At 36.1% G+C, this 20,851-nt stretch overlaps 1 protein-coding gene across 4 annotated transcripts in view; it reads left to right on the forward strand.

Annotated features, from left to right (window-relative positions):
• Positions 1 to 20,851, forward strand: part of LOC130843167 (peptidyl-prolyl cis-trans isomerase FKBP5) — a 108,798-nt gene that overhangs the window by 5,349 nt on the left and 82,598 nt on the right. For 2 of the 4 annotated variants that reach the window (XM_057719743.1, XM_057719742.1), the window contains exon 2: positions 178 to 282. The gene's annotated coding sequence lies outside the window, so the exon portion shown is untranslated. Of the gene's footprint in view, positions 1 to 177; positions 283 to 3,164; positions 3,206 to 16,571; positions 16,603 to 20,851 lie in introns of all 4 variants that reach the window. The other 2 variants (XM_057719744.1, XM_057719745.1) reach the window with 2 other exon arrangements.

Below are 20,851 nucleotides of genomic sequence, written 5' to 3' on the forward strand. Positions count from 1 at the left end.
GTATGGTGATAGAAATCAGGACAGTGGTTTCTGGGTAAGGGCTGTGGATGACCAGAAAGGGGCAAAAGAGAACATTTTAAGGTGATGGAAATATCCTATAGCTTGATTTGGAACTCAAGCTACAGAACTCAAAGTTTTGGGGTAACTTTTAATTTTCATATAATTTTTAACTTGCAGAACAGTTGCAAGACCAGTGTGAGGAACTTGCAGATTCACCAGTTGTTGGTGTATACATTTGTTGAAATTTACCGAGCTGAGCACTCAAGATCCGTGCATTTTGCGGTATGTAACTTTTACTTTCATAAGGGAAAAAATTATGAAAATTTGTCAAAGATGAGGAGAATGACTTTGTTATCTGAAAAAAGTGAAATGCCTCAATTTGAAATTAAGTAGTGCTTTAATAATGATGTAGGAAAAGAGAATTACTAACCATCTTTTGTCTCTATCTGTATCTGTGCTGCTTCTCTCTGAAGTTTCATGACATGTTTCTGTTAGAAGAAGCAGAATCCTGAAAATGATTCAAGGCAGAACTGCCAGCAAGGAAACTGTGCTTTATTTTGTTATCCTGTGTAAGTCACCTAGGAAATGAGACTGATACCTAGCGATAGCTTCCTTGGAATTGAAGGTAGTGATAATTCCTGTTTAAGAGAGTTGCACATGTTCAGTGTGCTAAGGTTTTGCACAAACATGTACAATCTTTACTGTCCTGGAATTCACCAAAGAATAGGCAAACAAATCTGGTTGTCATTTTGGGGTGGTGTTTCTAATAGGAAAGATTGGTGCTTACCATGTAAACTAATCTTGATCATAGGTCAGTGGTAAGTCTAATAGGTGAATTTGGTGCTTTCTATGAGTTTTAGTGCTGCCATAGAGTGATTTGACTTAAAGCTATTTAAATCATAGCTTAAACTATGTCAGTTGTTAAAACATTCAGCTTTTTTTCTTGACTTACTATTTTATGTAATCTGAAGTATCTGTTCTTCACAATTTGGAATTAGGCATTATTTATGGACATTCGTTTTTTAATCAGTTTTTTTGCATCTACATAAGAAATTTATTTGGTTATTTACTAGAGTGAAAGACGATTTGAAGTAACAGGACTAACCAGCAGGTTAAACAAATTAACCATTGACAGCTGGGGATAAACATTTATGTTGCCTTTCCTAACCAAAGCCATACATTTATATGGTCTATATATTTTTCTTTAACAAACATATGTTCTTTGAAGAGAAAAATGACAAATATCCAACTCAGCCAACATGGATAAAAGGACTTTCTCCATTTAGTAAGCATGTTTACATTTATCTGAGATGACGGTGCCTTTTCTGCCTTTCATATACCCTAAATTTCACTGGTCTGTTGAGGATGAATTTTTTAAGAATTTTGTTTGGAGTTGTCAAGCCTTAACTGCAGATAGAACTTTAAAAATATCTGCAGGTGGCCTTTTTTTAGACTTTTTATTACAGTGGTTTCAAACATACACATAACTGGAGAGAACAGTATAGTGAACCTCCATACACCTGTTCTCCATATTTATTAATTATCAGCATTTGGTTAATGTGCTTTTAAAACTGTTACATTCTCACAAATATTGTAAAATAATAGTAGTGTTAGTGTACCAGATTTTTCTGTCAATTTTTTTCAAAAGTTTTGTTGTAAATAAAGAAACCTGAAAAGCAGTGTGTTTTAGCTCAGAGACTTAACTTTGGACACTTGGTAATTATGAAACTACTTTTATTCTTAGTTCCTTTCTGTCAGTTCATAGCCTGGAAAAGAAAAACTAATTTTTTAGCTTTTATTTTTATTAATTTTTTTTTAAGATAGGGTTTTTAAAAAAAAATTTTATTTATTTTTTGGCTGCATTGGATCTTTGTTGCTGCACGTTGGCTTTCTCTAGTTGCGGAGAGTGGGGTCAACTCTTTGTTGCTGTGTGTGAGGCTTCTCATTGAGGAGGCTTCTCTTGTTACGGAGCATGGGCTCTAGGCGTGTGGGCTTCAGTAGTTGTGGCATCCAGGCTTAGTTGCTCCAGTGTGGGATCTTCCTAGACCAGGGATCGAACCCACGTCCCCTGCATTGGCAGACGGATTCTTAACCACTGTGCCACCAGGGAAGTCCCTTAGCTTTTAATTTATAATAAATTAGTCCAAATATTCTAATCTATAGAATAAGGTACTATTAACTTGGAAAGTTAAATTATCTTCTAAGTGTAGTGTCTGAGGAATGCTGTTGTCTAAATGCTTTGTTGTTACTTTCTCTTTCTTTAAAAACTCAATCACTACTGTGCTTTTTTAGGCCTCAACTCTATGTCTTCTGTCTAAAACTCAAGGCCTTCCAAAACTGAGGCCCAAATTTTCACCTATGTCTTGAAACTAAATATGTTTAAATACCATCTCTGTAGCAACTGCACACCAACACCCCCTCTCTCCACCCCCTGTCAAAACACTTCTCTTCCTGACTTTCCTCTTTAGCTGTTTGTGACACCGTTTTTCTTACTGGTCATTTTTTACTCTTCCTTTATTTCTTAAGCTCAGTGAGTCACTAAATCACTTTGTTTCTAAATTTATAATGTCTTTTTATCTTTTTTGTCCTTTTCATTTCCACTCTAATTGTCCTAATTTGGGTAACATGTTAGCAGGAAGTTATCCCTAATCTATAATGAACTTCATACATATCAAAATTAAGATATGTTCCTAAGGTAAAATAGGGCATTTTTTCCCCTTCCAGACAAGACTTCAGTCAGTCTTATAAGCAAACACGTAATTTTTAAGCCCTAGGTAATCATTATATTTAAACCAAGGTGATGTAGATGATTCCCACATCACTCAACTCAAATAACCTGATGAATGGTGGCCAGCAGGGCCTACAGTTTATCAAGGGGTATAGCCAGCAGACTTTCCTGCACCACAAAAATGGACCAGGATGAGTTTCTTCCAGCCCAGAATATCTGCAAGTGCTTTACAGTGGGGGAAATACTGAGTGTATATAACAGATTTTCAGAACTTTTTGTGTTTTTATGGTAAAAATAAAAGATATGTGGGTTTAACTAAAAATGCTTCTCTTATTCCTTGTGGCAAATTTCCTGGCCAAGATAGTTCTCATCAAAAAGCCATTATGCTGAAAGTGACGTGATACTCTTATCTCATTACTTTCCCTTCTCTTTACAGGCTCCTGGAATTGACATTTGTCAGAAAGATAGGAGCCTGAGGTTAGTTGGGAGGATATAAAATAGAAATGGGAAAATATGTGATATCCATTCTACTTCCCACTAACAGTAATCCAGCCTCCAGTGGTCTTGGGCCTGAGTCCTTTCCAGATGGATTGTAGCTTATCAACTTGGCTTGCTTTTGGTCAGCTTATGGAGATCTTTCTTCTTTCTGCTCTTTTGGGAAATGTGTGAATTTCCTCCTGGTAGAAATCAAGACCCAATTTAAGATGACTGACTTTGGGGGATAAGAGACTAAAATTCGATACTGTTTTAGATAATCCAGAATATCTGCTTATTTTCTTCTATGGGAAGTAGGAATAATATGGGGATTCTGAGATGCTTATGCAGAAATTAATTTAATGGTTATTAAGAGTGGAAAATGGAGGAGAAAATCACACCATTTCTAGGAAGTCTGGTATGGTAGAAACAGATATTGGGATGAGATTCAGGAGTGTTGCTACATGATCTTGGGCAGGTTAAAGTTACTTAACCTTACTGAGCCTTATTTTAATTGTAAAACGAATGGGTTGGATTAGATAGTGTTTTAATAGTCTAGATAGTCTTTGCAGCTCTGAAATTCTAAAATGAGTGGTTTTTCAAGGGAAAAACTCCTAATTTATATACTGTTCCTAGTTAGTGATTTTTCAGTGATTGTTTAACCTACATATTTTTCTGTTTCAATTTGAAGTTAGGGAAAGAAATAATTAAAGGAGTCAGCATTTGTAAAATGAATTAGATTTTAGTTTAGTGTTTTCATTTATCTACATCTCTCTACTGGATTTATTCTGGGCTCTTACTTTTATCTCCTGTTTGTGTCCACTCTCCTGCTTTTCTTGCTTTTTCTTATCTTTGCTTTACAGTGTGACTTTCATCTCCCTCTTTTTGCTGCTTCTCTTTGCAATGGGTTTTTCTCGCTGTCTATTGCCCATATTTCATTATGGACATGGAATTCGCCAGATAGATCGTTGAGTTTGAGCTACTGCTAAATTAAATTTAGATATGCTAATAGTTGTTAGGATAAGAGGGATTCTTCTGCTCTATAACACAGAAACTGAGAGATGAGTCCTAGGGTAGAGGGAGTAGAGGAGCCTGGAGGGAGAAGGGATGGGATGGAAGAGTTTCCAAGGATTATTTTGATATTTTGATTTAAAATATAACTTAAAATCTTCCTTAAGTTTTGATGATGGTGGCTCTGCCTGTGTTATCAAAGTTTGGTCCTAAAGTCTTAGTGCACTGTGAGTTTCGTGAGGGCAGCAGCTGTGCCTCTAATTCTGAATCTTTGGTATTCAGCATAGTGCTGCAGAGTAAGTGAAAGCTGAACTGAGTTGTTGTTAGGACTGATTCTTTAGGGTGTTTTGTGGTTGGCTGGAGATTAAGATTCTGGTAAGACCCTTAAGTAAGGCTATCACCACCGCTTTGTAATATGGGACAAGATATGTAGCTTCTCTCTAAGCTTCAGTTTCCTCATTTATAATATTGGAAGGTGCAGGCAGTATTAATACCTACAGAACTTGCCATATGTTTTCAATATATATTGAATGCTGTTATAGTTTCATTAATAAGCACTTGTCCAGATAATAAGTTCTGTTAGGTTCTAAGTAGCATTGTTACAGAATAAATAAGACAAGATCCTGTCCTTAGAAAATATAGAACATGTGCACAAAAGATAAATAACAATCTGGGTCTTGTGGTAAATGACAAATGAGCAGTTTACGTAAGGACTCAAGAGGCAGGAATAATTGCTAAGCAGATGAGAGCTTCAGGAGGGTGACAGAACTCCACCTGAGGCTTGTAGGAGTAGTCAGCCAGTTAGGAGGGACAGGCTCCTTGGAGCCAGACTGCATGTGTTGGAATCCTTACTCTGCTACTGTGTAATCTTTAGCAAGTTACATGACCTCCTTCCTAGAATTGTTGAGAGAATTAAATGAGTTAATACATGTCAAGTGCTTAGAATGGTGCCTTAAACATGACTAGAGCATGATAAGTTATTATAAATGGAAAGAAGGGAGAATGCATTTCAGATAAAACATTGAGTGTCAATGAAGGGGAAATATCGTGGGTCTGTTTGAAAGGATGAAGCCCGATGGACTGGAGGGAGTAACCTGTTGGAAAATAGTCGGTGATTATGTTGGGGCAGAATTATGAATGATTAAGTCAAGGGAGTATGGCATCTTTTCCATATGTACTGGGGGAACTTGGGAAGATTTCTTGGGTTATTTGTAAAGCATTCTTGTGTGTTATAAATAACACTTCTAAGTCTGTATCTCTAGCATTTCTCACGATCTTTCCTGATTTCAGTATAACTGAAACTACTACTCATACTAATTTTGACAGTGAAGCTCATGATCCTCTATTCTGAACCATTAGTCCTCTTTAATTTGTCCGTTTCTTTTTGTAAACATGTATTTTGGGCTGACTTTCTCTTTTTCTCTCCATATTCTAGTTGTTTACATAATCCTTATTCCTTTTCTCCAAAATTTAGTGGATTTCTGCTGTTTTCCTCTCTGTCCTCAAAAATCCCAGTCTAGATCCTAAGTCACCAAAGTCATAAAGTAGAAAGGGCCAGGGAGAGGGAAACGGGGAGGAAGGTAAGGAAATAGCCTCTAGTCCAGCCATCTTATTTTACAGATGAGGACACTGAGGTCCAAAGGAAGTAAAGTTGCATGCTCAAGATCCACAGCTAATTAATTAGTGGCCTGTGCCTTTCAGAGCTAAACTAGGGCTGTTTTTTTTTTTTTTTTTACTGTCATCCTAGTATGATTCTTAACCATCTGGGTGGGAATTACAGTAGTATTACCAGTAATCTTTCTACTAACAACTATTAAACACCAAGGTAAGAAATAATTTTACTACTAGGAATAATATGATAATATTTCACTCTATTCTTAATGAGAAGCGCATGATTACATTTCTTGGACAAGTGTTACTATTCTTAAAGTAATATTTAAAACCAAGTTTCCAAAATCTGCTTTAGGAAGAGAAGGTTTTCTTTCTTTCATTTTTTAGAGTTGTAAATTATAAATATAATAGTGTTGTAAACATAAAAAACATTCTAAAAAAAGTGGACTTTTTGTTTTTATCATGGTGAAACACAGGTTCTTCTACAGAGTGATTGATAGGCTGGTGAGATTAGCATGAACAGTTGGGACCTATTATTGTACTTTCACCTTATGGCCCCCCAACCCCGTACTTCTACTAGTACAGTAGTCTCTAAGCTTACATCTTCTTCAGTCTCTTACATTTTACCACATGCCACACATGATGGTGAGAAACTTACTTAAGCATTGTTTTCTTCTATATTGTTTTCCTACCTAAATGTAATGCGATAGAATCTTTCATAAAGCCCAAAGCTTAGTGTCTGAATACTCTAGTTGCTCAATAAATACTCCCTTCCCTTTTTACAGAGCATGTAATTTTTTCTCATATATAAATAATGTCAGTTCCTAATCTGCAAGCCACTGTCACCACTTTTCTTCCCATGAAATGTCTTAACTCTGGCAAGATGTTCTCCCTGCATTTTGAAAATTTGTGTTATGTGCAAATACTGTTTAGTCACTTTAAGCATGATTGTATCATAAAATTATTTCACAGCTGGTAATCTTTTCATATTCTATATTCTTTTTCATGATTAAAGAAAGAAAAAGTGGCATGGGTTACATAAAGATGCCCCAGACCTCTCTGCTCATCCTGCTGTAGTCCTTAAAAAAAAAAAAAGTCTTCTAAGATTCATTTTTACTGAAATGCTAATTTTTCTTTATCACTTGCAAACACTGTCGAGTTGAATTGTATGCTATACAGATATCTATGCAAATGAATTTTTTCCATGTTCTCAGTGCTTTATATCAGATCACTTACTTATATTTCCCATGGTTTGGTTTCTTTTTCCTGTCTTCATTTTTCTGAAGGGAGAGGGATTTTTTTTCTCTTATGATCTTCGACTTGTTTTGTAGTTAGATGATTACTCTTTATAACACATTTTAACTTCTGTTTATGCTACTAGGAGGGAATAGAAATGCTTCAAAATTAAATTTTGGATTTTCTTGAGGACTGTGTGTGTTTCTGTTTTTAAAATATTTTCTTATGTTGAACTTTTTTATTGTTTGAAAGAAATCTGTATTTGTGAGTGGTTACTAGCCTCTCCTTCTAAATTTATATAGCAACAGTACTATATAAATTATATATTATGTATACTTTATAAATACTATATTATATGTAATATAACATAAATATGGTACATATTAATACTATATACTATGGTGTATAGTAGATAATAATACTATATAAATTATATAGTAATTTATACAGAAATATATTTTGCTGTTAACTTCATTCTTAGAATATTAAGTTTTTTGTAATTTAGCTTCTTTGGGTATAAGCTTTGCAGTTCTCATATTTTGAGAGAGAAAGAAACAATTGGTTTTTGTAACTTTTGTGTCTTGCTTTTTCCATTTATTATTTTCCATTTTTTTATTTGTGCCTTCTAAAAATGGAGAGCTTTAATATTATGCATTCTTATAGACTGTAGTCTTTGTTACAACATGTGTCATTTCTCTTTTCTGTTTTTAATAAGACTATGTTTAGGTTTTCTATTTAATTCATGGCATATTTTTATTTAGTTTTTGGCTAGATTTGTCAGTTTGGGTTGTAGTTTCTTTTCATCCTCATTTTTTTTTGTTCATTTTATTACTATCTCCTTTTATCTCCACTTAATAAACTTTTTGGTATTACCATATGCTGAATATTTTCATATGTGTGTGTCTGTAGTTTCTAAACAAGTGTGACTGAGCGTCCCTCTTTTTTTAAGATTACTATTTAAATATTTTTATACCTTTTGTCTATTTTGCATCTAAAATGCTGATAACAGTAAATAAGATTTTAGTACACTTTATGTGAGTTAATTTTTTGCAACTATCTAGCTTTGCCAGACCAATTTTGTTAGTAACTGAAAAACATTTAAAAATTACTAATCCTCCTAGTGTCCCTAATTTAGTAATTTGTAATTGATCCTTGTGTCATTTTATCAGTCTTTTATTTTGAAAACTTGCCAATGGCTTTTCTAAAAGTGAATCATGAATTATGTGAAACAGTTAACTTTAAAAGGGGAAACTAAAGATACATTTTAGGACCTGCATTAACAGATTATTCAGTCATGTAAAGATATAATCTTTTAAATTGTTTCTTTATATTCTGTTCATTGAAAAGATTTGATAGTTTATAATTAAAACTAAAAAAGGCAAGAACCATTAAAAACATAGTCAGAAATCAGGCATAAATCACTTGAGAAATAATGAGCACGATGAGGGAGTGGAAAGAAATCTTTACACCAATAATCTAAGGCAAGATATTTTCTGTATTTGAACATTAAATTTAGCTCTGAGCTTCCTGGCAAGCAAGAGAAAAAAGGAAACAGGATGGGTTTCATAGTTATTGTCTGATAAAGAAAGCTTATCAGTTTTTCATGAGAGGAACTTTTTCTGAGTTCTGAGTTATAAAAAGGAGGTTGTTATGTGAATTCTTAATTTAATTTCCATTTTTATAACTTAATTCCTGCTGTTGCTGTGTTAGCTGTCATATACCATTTATATGTGCACTGTGGTTATATTTGGTCATATTAAGTTCACATCCACTGTTGTCAAAAGTGGAAATACCATGGTTAGGGTGTGTTTATGTATTGCCTCTAGAATTGTAGCCATTGACGAACAGGAAACTGAAAGCTAAAAGTTCAGGAAATGTATTGTATTTAGACTTTGTGGAAAAAATATATATGATACTTAACTACTGAAATCCATGGTGTTTGAAGGCTGAAAAATTTATGTGTGCATTAGTTAGAGAATGATATTGTGAGTTCCTATGACAATGCTGTCACATGCTTAAATATGATAATAAATACAGTATGCACATTGTGTGCCAGGAAAATTGTGCAATACTAGAAAAAAATGCAGTGGATTATTATATGTGTTCAGCTATACTCTCAAGAAATAAAACAGCTGGCACAGCAGTCAGATTCTTCAAGGATGTCTTATTTTCAGAGAATTACAGCGTTTGGGTTTTAGTTTTAGTTCCAGGGAAGGAGAGATCCCTGTTTTACAAGGCAATTCATTTCACTCTTAGGAAATTTTAATGGTTAAGTTTTATTTTCTCATATTGCATTGAAGTTTATTCCCCTGTAATTTATTAATATACTCTATGGTTTTCTTAGTGTTGAAAAGAAAATGATTAACTGATAAAAATTATTTAGACAGTTAAATATATTTCAGGTTTTTGGGTTTTGTTTTTTTGTCTGTTTCAGGTATTGTGGCATTTTAGGTGCCTCATGAAATACTACCTGTAGGAGTCTTTATTTTTGAAATTGTTTAAAAGATTTCTGTCAGAGGACATGTGATTAACATATGTTGGGTAACCTGTATTTTCTTACTGTTTCTATGCTTAGCTATTTTAACAGAATGTGATTTATATGGTTTTAACATTCTTTGAGACAGCATCAAGTTGTAATCGCTTCTTAGAAATGGGAATTTTCTAATATTGTATTTTTGTTGCTGTTCTGTTTCAACAAGAGGTCGGTTATGACTGTTTCACTGCAGTTTTGTGATTTGAAGTTATGGTTACACAAAATATTCAGGGACCACATTAAATGAGAATTCTCTTTATTACAAAGTTCTTTTAGGAAATTTAGCTGTATTATATGTCAGCAGTTGTAATCATTTTAATAGCCTCATTAAAATTAGCCTCTTCTCAGGATTGATTTGGATTTGGATCTATTAGGGTCATGTGTTCACTTCTGAACCATTGGGGTGGCCAAGGAGATAGGAAGCGCTGACTGGCAGAGACTGGGGATTGGGCCTACCCCAGGAGGTGAGGAGCAGTGATTCCCCAGTGGAAAGTCCCAGAATGCTGTTTGCAGCAGAGGGTGCAGTGGGCTCTAGGCTGACAAAACAAGGAATCTCGACAAAGCCAGACCGTAAAGGGCATGGTATAATGGGTTACAGGATTGGACTTTAGGCAGTAGCTGATCTGTTGTTGCAACAGAGGGTTCTTTTCAAGAACAACTTTTACTTTCTCCTTATTGTATAGTAAATATTTATTGTAGAAGAATTTGGTAAGTATATGTAGATCAATGAAGAAAACTAAAATTTCCAATAATTTTTTTCCTTTTGAATTTTCATAGCTAATTTCACTTAAATTTCATTTGACATCTAAGTTACTTTTTTTTTTTTTTTTTTTTTTTTTTTGCTGCGTTGGGTCTTTGTTGCTGTGCATGGGCCTTCTCTAGTTGCGGTGAGCAGGGGTTATTCTTTGTGGTGCGTTGGCTTCTCACTGCGGTGGCTTCTCTTGTTGCGGCGCACAGGCTTCAGTAGTTGTGGCACATGGGCTTAGTTGTTCCATGGCATGTGGGATCTTCCCAAGCCGGGGATTGAACTTGTGTCCCCTGCGTTGGCAGGTGGATTCTTAACCGCTGCACCACCAAGGAAGTCCCTAAGTTACTTTTTAAAATTTGTTATTTGAAATGGTGCTTGTTGAATTGTTCTTTCTCAAATTCTGTTTCTGGTAACTTTTTAAATTAATTATGAAGGAAATAGTTAATAACATTTAAAGCCTTTGTTTTTGTTTGATATAATTATTCCATTAATTTGTATCTATTCTATGGAACACTATAGGCATAATAGGCATAATGAGAACCCAGATCTAGAAGTCAGAGTGGTTCTTACAGTGGGAACAGGAAAAATGGAGCAGGGACTAGGTCCTTCTTGTTCACCATTATGTTAGCGTTGTCAGGCCCAGTGCCTGACACATAGTAAGTTTTCCATAAATAGTTGTTGAATGGATGGATGAGTTTCTCATTAAGCACTTTGAGTAGCTCATTCTTCCTGCACTGTGGATAATCAAGATCAATTATATTCATCCAAAGTTGAGTCTTTTCTGTGCTCAGCCCTTTTTTAGAAATGAAAATTGAATAAATTATTTTTTTAAAAAGATATGTATGTGTGTACGTACATGCACACACACACAGTACAAAAACTAAAAATCCCTTGTTTCTTCCTCTGAATCTCAGTCTTCAGAATTTGCTGCTGCTAATGGTTGGTATGTTTTTTTAGATATTTTCTTGCATTTACAAATGTATATGCATTTTCTTTATATAAATAGAATAGCAGTTTACCCTGTTGTATAATTTGTTTTTTTCTTTCTTCATGCCATTCTTGAACATCTTTCCATATCAATTCATATGTAACTGCTTTATTTTTAATTGCTGCATAATATTCCATTGTGGAGATGTATCATAATAGTTAAGGAAGGTTCAATTGTGTCCCCCCCCCTTTTTTTTAACCATTACAATAATTTGTGTTTAATATCCTTCCACATTTAATTTTGCTTTCTTCTGTGAGAATATCTACAGGTAATTTCCTGAAATACTATTGCTGGGCTAAAGGATATTTGCACTTTCACTTTCTATAGATGTTGGAAAATTCACCCTTAAAAATAGTATACTACTTTGCACTCTCATTAAGGATATGAGGTGTTATTTTCTAAAAACTACATACTTTCACTTTGTGGATTAGAAGGGTTCAACTTTTGAAAATGATTCCTTCTTATGGTAACTTGAGTTATTCAGAAGATGATGGATTAAGTCATAAATTCCATTGCCTGACGTAAGTAGTTGAATTCAAGTGGCAGATGGTGAACTATACTCTCTACAAACCTGTAGTGTGCATTGCACTGATCCAAATGTGGAAGATCAAATTATTGGTTTTCTAGAGTTTTGTCTCCTTAGGATATTTAAGCTAAACATTTACAAGTGACGATCTTTAGGGGGAGTGGAAGGCCCTGAGTGCTGGTTTGAGAAGGTTGGTTTTATTGTGCTGGGGAACTATTTTAAGTCCTTGAACTGGGGCGTGTACCCTATGAGAGAGGTTTCCTGACAGTATGTACAGAATGAATAGAAGGGAGTGAGTAGGCTGGAGGCAGGCAGGTCAGCTGGAGGGCTCTGGTGACTCAGGAAGGAAAGGAAGAAAACCCAGAATGTGATGATAGCTATGGAATTGGAAAGTAAGATAGCAGGAAACACAGTGAACAGTTGGCAGGTCCTGTTGATTAAATGGAGAAAAATTAAAGTTGTAGGAGAATAGCCAGACAATACAGATGTTGAAGTAAATAGAAAAGGGGCCAATTTTGAAAAAGGTGATTTTCTTTAATTAAAAAAAAAAGGGGGATATGAAAGGGTCCTGAAGTATCTGTAGCCAGGCAATTCAGGAAAGATTAAATACTGGAGAAGGGAAGGGGGAGAAATTATAACTAGGTCTGGAAGGTATCTTAATAGAGGCATTAGTTGAAATTAAGTGTGGATGAGTTCTGGTATGAAATTGTTGACAGGAAAGAAGCTGTTGATTGAAAACTACATTTTGAAAAGAGGTACTTGTAGTAATAGGAGATGGGAGGAAAGAGTAATCAAGGAAAGAAGACGTAAATAATCCGAGAAGTAGGAAAAGAATCAGGGGAAATGTTACTGGGATCTCACCTTCATTCTTTTTCTCGACATATGATAATGTATTTACTGGATGTTTTCCAGGTAGCTACCATGTTCTTTCTCTGGTGTAATACCTCAGAAAATTTTGATGTGTACATTTTAAAGAGAGTTTTATTCCTGAGGTTAACTGTTATACTTGAAAAAAGCTCTTGGAAAAGTAGTTTTTTGGTGCCATGTGCTATGGTTTCATAAAATCTTTTCATCTTGTTTTAGAATCTGTGGGTCTAAAACAAGAAAAAATACAACTTATTGTCGAATAGATAAAAGTCTAGATACCTTGTGCATTTTAACTGATCATTAAAAAAATGTTTCCTGGCTTTTGAAACTTGGCTAATAACAAATGAGAAGAATGTGTATCTTTTTGGAAGAACATAGTGTGAATTTAGAATAAGCTATCGGTGCTTGTCAGGATGGAGCCTATTCAGAGGAAATAATCTGGACTCAAAGCCAGGAACCTGCGACTTCACTAGAGTCAGTGTGTGAAATGGTTTGAGTGCAGGCTCAGGAGTCGTTCTGCCTGGCTCCACTGTGCGTTAGCAGTATTATGACCCTGAATTTCGCCATCTGAAAGTGCTAATAACAGGTCTTGTATCAGGATAATTGAGAGGATCTGTCCTGAAACTTACACTATAGTAAAGAGAGATGGGAAATTTAGAGATAAATATATGTGCCAGGTGGTAAGTGGAGGAAAAAAGTGGTAGGATTGATTGCTGTTGATTTTTGCTCTTTTATACTGGATAATAGGGAGGGCCTTTCTGATAAGAATGTGTTCGAACAGAGACCTGACAGAAGTGAGGGAGCAAACTATGTGGCTGTCTGGGGCAGGAGTTCTAGGTGGGCATTGGCGGGGGGGGGGGTGTGCAAGAATTCTAGGCAGAAGGGAGAGCAAGTGCAGAAGCCCTGAGGAGGGCCATATTGAAGGGTACAGCAAGAAGACCAGTGTCACAAAAGCACAGTGAGTGAGAGGAGGAGCAGTAGGAAATAATTTCAGAGATAGCCACTGACCGGCATGTGGGGTTTTAAGCATGAGAAGAACTGGGTTTATTCTGTATGAGATGGGAAGCTCTTGGAGTATTGCCAGAGTAAATTTTTTTTTTAAAGTCAATCTGATTGTCACTTCTTTTCTTGAAAATGCTTCAGTTCTCTATTTCCTTTGGAATAAAGTTCAAATGCTTTATCCTGGCACACGAGGTCCTTCACAGTCAGGCCTCTGCCTATTTGTTTAGCATCATCTGCCTCCTTCCCACGTGTACCCTTTGCTTTAGCAGAATTGGATTACGTGCAGTTCCCTGCATGGGTCACGATGATTTGTGTCTTCATGTTTTTCTGCATGCTGTGTGTCCTGAGAGAAACTCTCCTCCTCAGCTCACATGGTCATCGACTCTGTTTTAGAGGGTCCACTTTGTGCTCCCAGAGCACCCTGTGGTACCTTGTTCTCTCACCATTCCTTCCCCTAGCCACTTTTGTACTCAAGCTGCGTAGTCTTGAAATGTGCTGTGTTCTTTCACCAGCCTTGTTTTCACTCTTGCCACACCCTTGCCAATTGAAATTATGCCCGTCCTTCAAGAACAAGCTCAAACACTGCCATCTTTTCTCTGCTTTATAAACCTTTATAAACTGCCATATTTTCCCTACCCTCATAAATACTTTGTAGATCTGTTATACTTAATCATAGTTCTCTTGAATTAAAATGTTTGTTTGCTTTGTACCTCACACAAAATCCTTGGCCTTACTCATTTTCAGTTTCCATTGTAGCCCCCAGTATAGGGGCTACGCAGAAATCTTGCACAGATTTCATGTTCATTAGATGCTCAGGGTATGCAGGATTCACATGATAATTAGAAAACTGTTGGGTTTCAAGCTTCCAAGGACCAAAAGCAGCAAAAATGAACAATTAAAAGTGAGATGCCTATTAAACTAACAAAACAAATTTATTATAACAGTGTTAATGATGGCATGGTTACTCTGGTTCTCTCATATTTGGTACTAGTGCTAAAAATTAGTGCACCCCTTTTGAAGTGTAATTTGGAAGAATATATTCAGACACATAAATGTCCATGGTTTTTGAGCTGGTGATATCACTTCTGGAAATCATCTTCAGAAAATATTGCGATTATAATAGCTACCTCTGCTACTGGTGTTGAATGTTTACTGTGTGACAGGGACCATGCAAAGCCCCTACATGCATTACTTAATTTAATTCTCAGACTCCCAAGAGGTGCGAATGCTGTTAACCTCATGTCATATATGAGGAAACTGAGGCACAAAGAAGTTAACTGACTTGCCCAAGATCATAGTTGCTATGCTGTCAAGCCAAGATTCCTACTAACAAAATTCATACCGCTAATTATGATATGATCAAAGCCTAGGCACAAAACTGTTCACAGCAGTGTTACGTAAAATAGATAAGTTGAAAGCAGTGTATATTGTTAATTATGGTCCATCTATTCAATAGAATAATAGAAGTCTGGATAATAGAATAGCATAGATTTATTGAAGTAAAATTCACATAGCATAATATTCACGCCTTTTAAAATATACGTCATTGGTTTCCAGTATATCCACAGTTATACAACTGTTACCATTATCCCACTTAAGAACACTTTATCACCCCCAAAGAAATCTCTTACCCATTAGCAGTCACTCCCTATTTCCCCATTATCCTAGAAAATCACCAGTCTATTTTCTATCTCAATAGAATTGCCTATTTTGGATATTTCACATAGATGGAATTGTACAAAAGATGGCATTTTGTGTCTGGCTTTCATTTAGCATAATATTTCAAGGTTCATCCATGTTGTAGCATATTATCAGTACTTCATTGCTTTTCATTGCTGAATAATATTCCATTGTGTGGATATACCACATTTTGTTTATCCATCATTAACTAATGAACTTTTGGGTTGTTTCTACTCTTCAGCTATCATGAATAATGCTGTTATGAACATTCACTACAAGTTTTTGTGTGGACATGTTTTCATTTTTCTTAGAATTGTTGATCAAATGATAACTGTTTAACTCTTAGAGGAACTGTCAGACTGTTTTCCAAAGCAGCTGCATCATTTTACATTTCCACTAGCAATGCATGAGGGTTCCATCTTCTCCACATCTTTGTCGATACTTGTTATCATCTGTCTCCTTGCTAATAGCCCTCCTAGTGGATATGGCATGGTATCTCATTGGGGTTTTGATTTGCATTTCCCTGATGACTAATGATGTTGAGCATCTTTTCATGTGCTTATTAGCCGTTTGTAAATCTTGCTTGGAGAAATGTCTATTTGAATCCTTTGCCCCATCTCCCCCCCCTTTTTTGCCTAGGAGAGCTTTTTTTTTTTATCATACAAGTTTCAAGTATACAGCATTATAATTCAACATCTATATACACTACGCAGTGATCATCACCACAAATCCAGGTACCATCCATCACCATACAGTTGACCCCCTTCACTCATTTTGCCCACCCCTCAACCTCTTTCCCCTCTGGTAACCACTAATATGTTCTCTGTTTCTGTGAATTTGTTTTTGTTTTGTTTGTTTATTTTGTTTTATATTCCACATATGAGTGAAATCATAAGTATTTGACTTATTTCACTTAGCATAATGCCCTCAGGGTCCATCCATGTTGTCACAAATGCTTTGCCCCTTTTTAACTGAGTTATTTTCTTTTACTGAGTTAAAGGAGTTCTTAGTATATTCTAGATACAATCTCATTATCAGATATATGATTTTCAGTTTTTTCTCCCATCCTATTGTGTTGTGTTTTCACTTTCTTGATGGTGTCCTTTGTAGCACAAAAGTTTTTAATTTTCATGAAGTCTAACTTATCTATTTTTTTGTTGCTTTCAGTTTCACATAAGAAAACATTGCCTAATCCAAGGTCAGTGAAGATTTACCCCTGTTTTCTTCTAAGAGTTTGATAGTTTTCACTCTTACACTGAGGTCTTTGGTCCATTTTGAATTACTTTTTGTATGTTGTGTGAGGTGGGGTATCCAACTTTGTAATCTTTTGCATGTGGAGATCCAGCACCATTTATTGAAAAGGCTGTTCTTTCTCCTGTTGAATTGTCTTGGCACCTTTTTCAAATATCAATTGACCACAAGTATAAGAGTTTATTTATCAGCTCTCAGTTCTAGTCCATTGATCTATGTGTCTGTCCTCATCCTAGTACCACACTGTCTTGATTACTGTCACTTTGTAGTAAGTTTTAGAACCATGAAGTCGGACTTCCTAGGTGGCGCAGTGGTTAAGAATCTGCCTGCCAATGCAGGGGACACAGGTTCGAGCCCTGCTCCACATGCTGCGGAGCAACTAAGCCCGCGCACCACAACTGTTGAGCCTGTGCTCTACCCATGCACCTAGAGCCCATGCTCCACAACAAGAGAAGCCACTACAATGAGGAGCCCACACACCACAATGAAGAGCAGCCCCCACTTGCATCAAATAGAGAAAGCCCACATGCAGCAAGAAGGACCCAACGCAGGCAATAAGTTAAATAAATAAATAAATAAATTTTTAGAACCATGAAGTGTGAGTTCCCCCAATTTTATTCTTTGTTGTTTTGGCTATCTTAGTCAGTTTTGCTGTGAACCTATAACTGCTCTAAAAAATAGTCTATTTTTTTTAAAAAATGGAGTCCTAAATTGTAATCTTGGGATTATAGTGAATTCTTTCGTCCTTTCTTTATTTCCCATACTTTCTGTAATATATAACTATAGTATATTTATAATTTTAAAATTTTAAGTTTAAGTTTTGTCTAACAGAATACTTTTTTAACTCAAGAGGCAACTCTTAGCTCTGTAGCTAAAAACCAGAGTTACCTAACTTTGCAGGAAGAATGTATGAAGGTGAAGAGCTGGGGCATAAGGTTATGGTTAGAATGAGCCAATCTCAGATTTAACACTCAGCTCGGTGAATGCTGCTTTCTGTCTCCAATCAGTTTCCTTCAGTTTCTTTTTTGCCTTCTCACTCTCCATTAAAAGCCCTCCCTCACACCCTAACTAAGACTTTCCTCAGGACATTTAGGTGACATGTTTGGAATCTGGCTCGTCTGTATAATTGCCATTGAGAAATGGAATGAATTGTGATTGAGTAGCATGACGCCAAGGAGCCAGATAACGCAGCCTGAGCCACACAAGTCACTTTGATGGAAGGTAATTTTGAGAGGGTGGGAAAGTCATCCAAGCAGAGCTCTTTATGGCTTTCTCTGCCCTAGTTGTGTTCCATTAATTTCTTTTTTTTTATCCTTTTTTTAAAGATTTATTTCATTTATTTAATTTATTTTTTATTTTTGGCTGCATTGGTTATTCATTACTGTGTCTGGGCTTTCTCTAGTTGTGGTGAGCAGGGCTCCTCTTTGTTGCGGTGCGGTGCGCTGGTTTCTCATTGCAGTGGCTTCTTGTTGCACGGGCTCTAGGCGCGTGGGCTTCAGTAGCTGTGGCTCACAGGCTCTAGAGTGCAGGCTCAGTAGTTGTGGCACATGGGCTCAGATAGTTGTGGTGCACAGGCTTAGTTGCTCCACAGCATGTGGGATCTTACTGGACCAGGGAATCGAACCTGTGTCCCCTTCGTTGGCAGGTGGATTGTTAACCACAGTGCTACCAGGGAAGCCCCTATCAATTTCTTCGCAGCTGTATGTGTTGTTTTCTTATGAAATCATATGCTGAGGGCAGAGATCTGCAGGTGGTGCTAGGGCTAGTGAAGAGTTTAAATAGACACGTAGAGAAACAGCCATGTGACTTGGTGACAGACTGCTCTTCCTATATTGTTTGTAAGTACCACTACAGAGTGTGCGTGTTCTAAATAGCTTGGGGGCTTTCTGTCTAGTTGAAGCAGTGTTAAAATCTCACTATATTTTTCTTTGCATATAATAGGTGTCCATTTGGGGTTTGTTTCAAAACAAAAGCAAGTTTTATAGACCTGCTAAAGCCTATTAATACCAGTGTCAGCCACAAGCCAACTTTTTTGTAGCATTATGACTTTGAAATATTAAGATGATTTCCAATGTATTTTTTAGTTGAATTAATCAAAAGAAGGGGAAAACAGTTTTTAACTCAGATTTTTAAAAACTGTGGTATATTTATTAATGGCATTTAGAAATCTAAAATCACATTTTTTTTATTCCTGTAAGGCTTAAACTTATTTTCTTACTTAGATTAAAGAAAAAATGAGATATTGCAGTTATCCAGATTTCTAGAAATATGCACAAAACCATAGTTTTGACTGCTGTTTTAAAATCAAGTACCTGCCATTTTAGAAGAGAGATGTCTTACTGTCCGTTACAGGCTTTGACTTTTGTATTGTCATGGAAAAACTATATCCTTCAAATTTCAGACTGTCAATTAGTTCTAAATAATGTTTATTTTATATTTTCTTCCCCCTTGAAATTCCATTCATAATATTGTGTCTTTTTACCATGTCTCCTTTTTTCTGGCTTAAAAATATACTTGCGGGCTTGTGCTTCTGGCCAAGATGGAATAACAGAGATTGGATTTACTCTCTTGGCTGTAATCACATAACAAACAAACAAACAAAAACCCAAGAAATAATATATGAAGTTTCAAATACTGAACAACTGGCAGCACAGGACAATGATTCCCAAGAAAGCAGAAACAAACAGATGAACCCTACAATTATCCTAGCTTACGGCCTGGAGAGAGTTTCTAGACTACAGCATGAGGAGGGGAAACCCAGGCAGAGCCCAGCAGTCTCCCTAGTTGAGGAGACACAGCTGGAGGCCAAGGAGGCTATAGTTTGGAGAAGAGAGAGCTGCACAAGGAGGAGGCTCCAAAGATCTGCAGAAAGTCCCCTTTAAGTCTTCAGATGAGTAATGATTAGTATGTATGTTGTGTGGAAGCTACTTGAAGCCAGGAACCACCCAAAAGGAGTAGAGGGAATAATCCCTGATTCTTTTTCAGGGTTAAAAATAGTTTATGTTTCCACCAGCCAGAGGAAAAAACCTCATAAGTCACAGGACATTGGATAGAGTACTCAGAAGGGTATTGCCCCAGCAGTGGTGCAGATGTAGCCCTAAACTATAAACTGCTCTGATCCCTTCTAGCAAAGCTTAAAAATAGACCTCAGAAGGATCAAACTGTTCCCAAGTGATTTAACTGCATCCCAAACAAAGCTCAATATGTATAGTTATACAAAAATATCTAGCACTCTATTATCAAAGAGATATAAAACAAGTGCTGGTGAGGGTGTGGAGAAAAGGGAACCCTTGTGCACTATTGGTGGGAATATAGACTTGTACAGCCACTATGGAAAACAGTATGAAGAGTCTTCAAAAAATTAAAAAGTTGAACCACTGTGTAATCCAGCAATTCCACTTCAGGGTATTTATCCAAAGAAAACAAAATACTAGTTAGAAAAGATAAATGTATTCATATCTTCATTGCAGCATTATTTACAGTAGCCAAGATACGGAAGCAATCTAATTAGCCATCAATAGATGAAAAGATAAAGAAGATGTAGTATCTTTATACGATGAAATCTTACCATTTGCAGCAACATGGATGTAGAGGGTGTTATGCTATGTGAAATCAGACAGAGACAGATAAATACTGTATGATTTCACTTACATGTGGAATCTAAAAAACAAAACAAATGAACAAACATAACAAAACAGAGACAGTGTTATAGATACAGAGAACAAACAGATGGTTGCCAGGGGGGAGGGGAATAGGGGGAAGAAAGATACAGGTGAGAGAAATTAAGACATACAAACTTCCGGTTGCAGGAAAAAATGAGTCAAGGGTATGAAATGTACAGTGTGGGGAATATAGTCAGTAACTATGTAATATCTTTGTATGGTGACCTATTGTAACTAGACTTATTGTGGAGATCATCAGACTTATTGTGATGATCATTTTGAAATGTAGAGAAATATCAGATCACTATATTGTGTAACAGGAACTAACATAGTGTCGTAGTTCAATTATACTTCAAAAACAAACAAACTCACAGAAAAAGAGACCAGCTTTGAGGTTACCAGAGGCAGGGGCAGGAGGAGGGGGAATTGGATGCAGGCAGTCAAAAGGTATAAACTCTCAGTTATAAATAAGTACTAGGGATGTAATGTACAATGTGATAAATATAATTAACATTGCTATATGTTATATAGGAA

Source organism: Hippopotamus amphibius, unplaced genomic scaffold (assembly GCF_030028045.1).
Source record: "Hippopotamus amphibius kiboko isolate mHipAmp2 unplaced genomic scaffold, mHipAmp2.hap2 scaffold_187, whole genome shotgun sequence".
Classification (NCBI taxonomy): Eukaryota; Metazoa; Chordata; class Mammalia; order Artiodactyla; family Hippopotamidae; genus Hippopotamus; species Hippopotamus amphibius.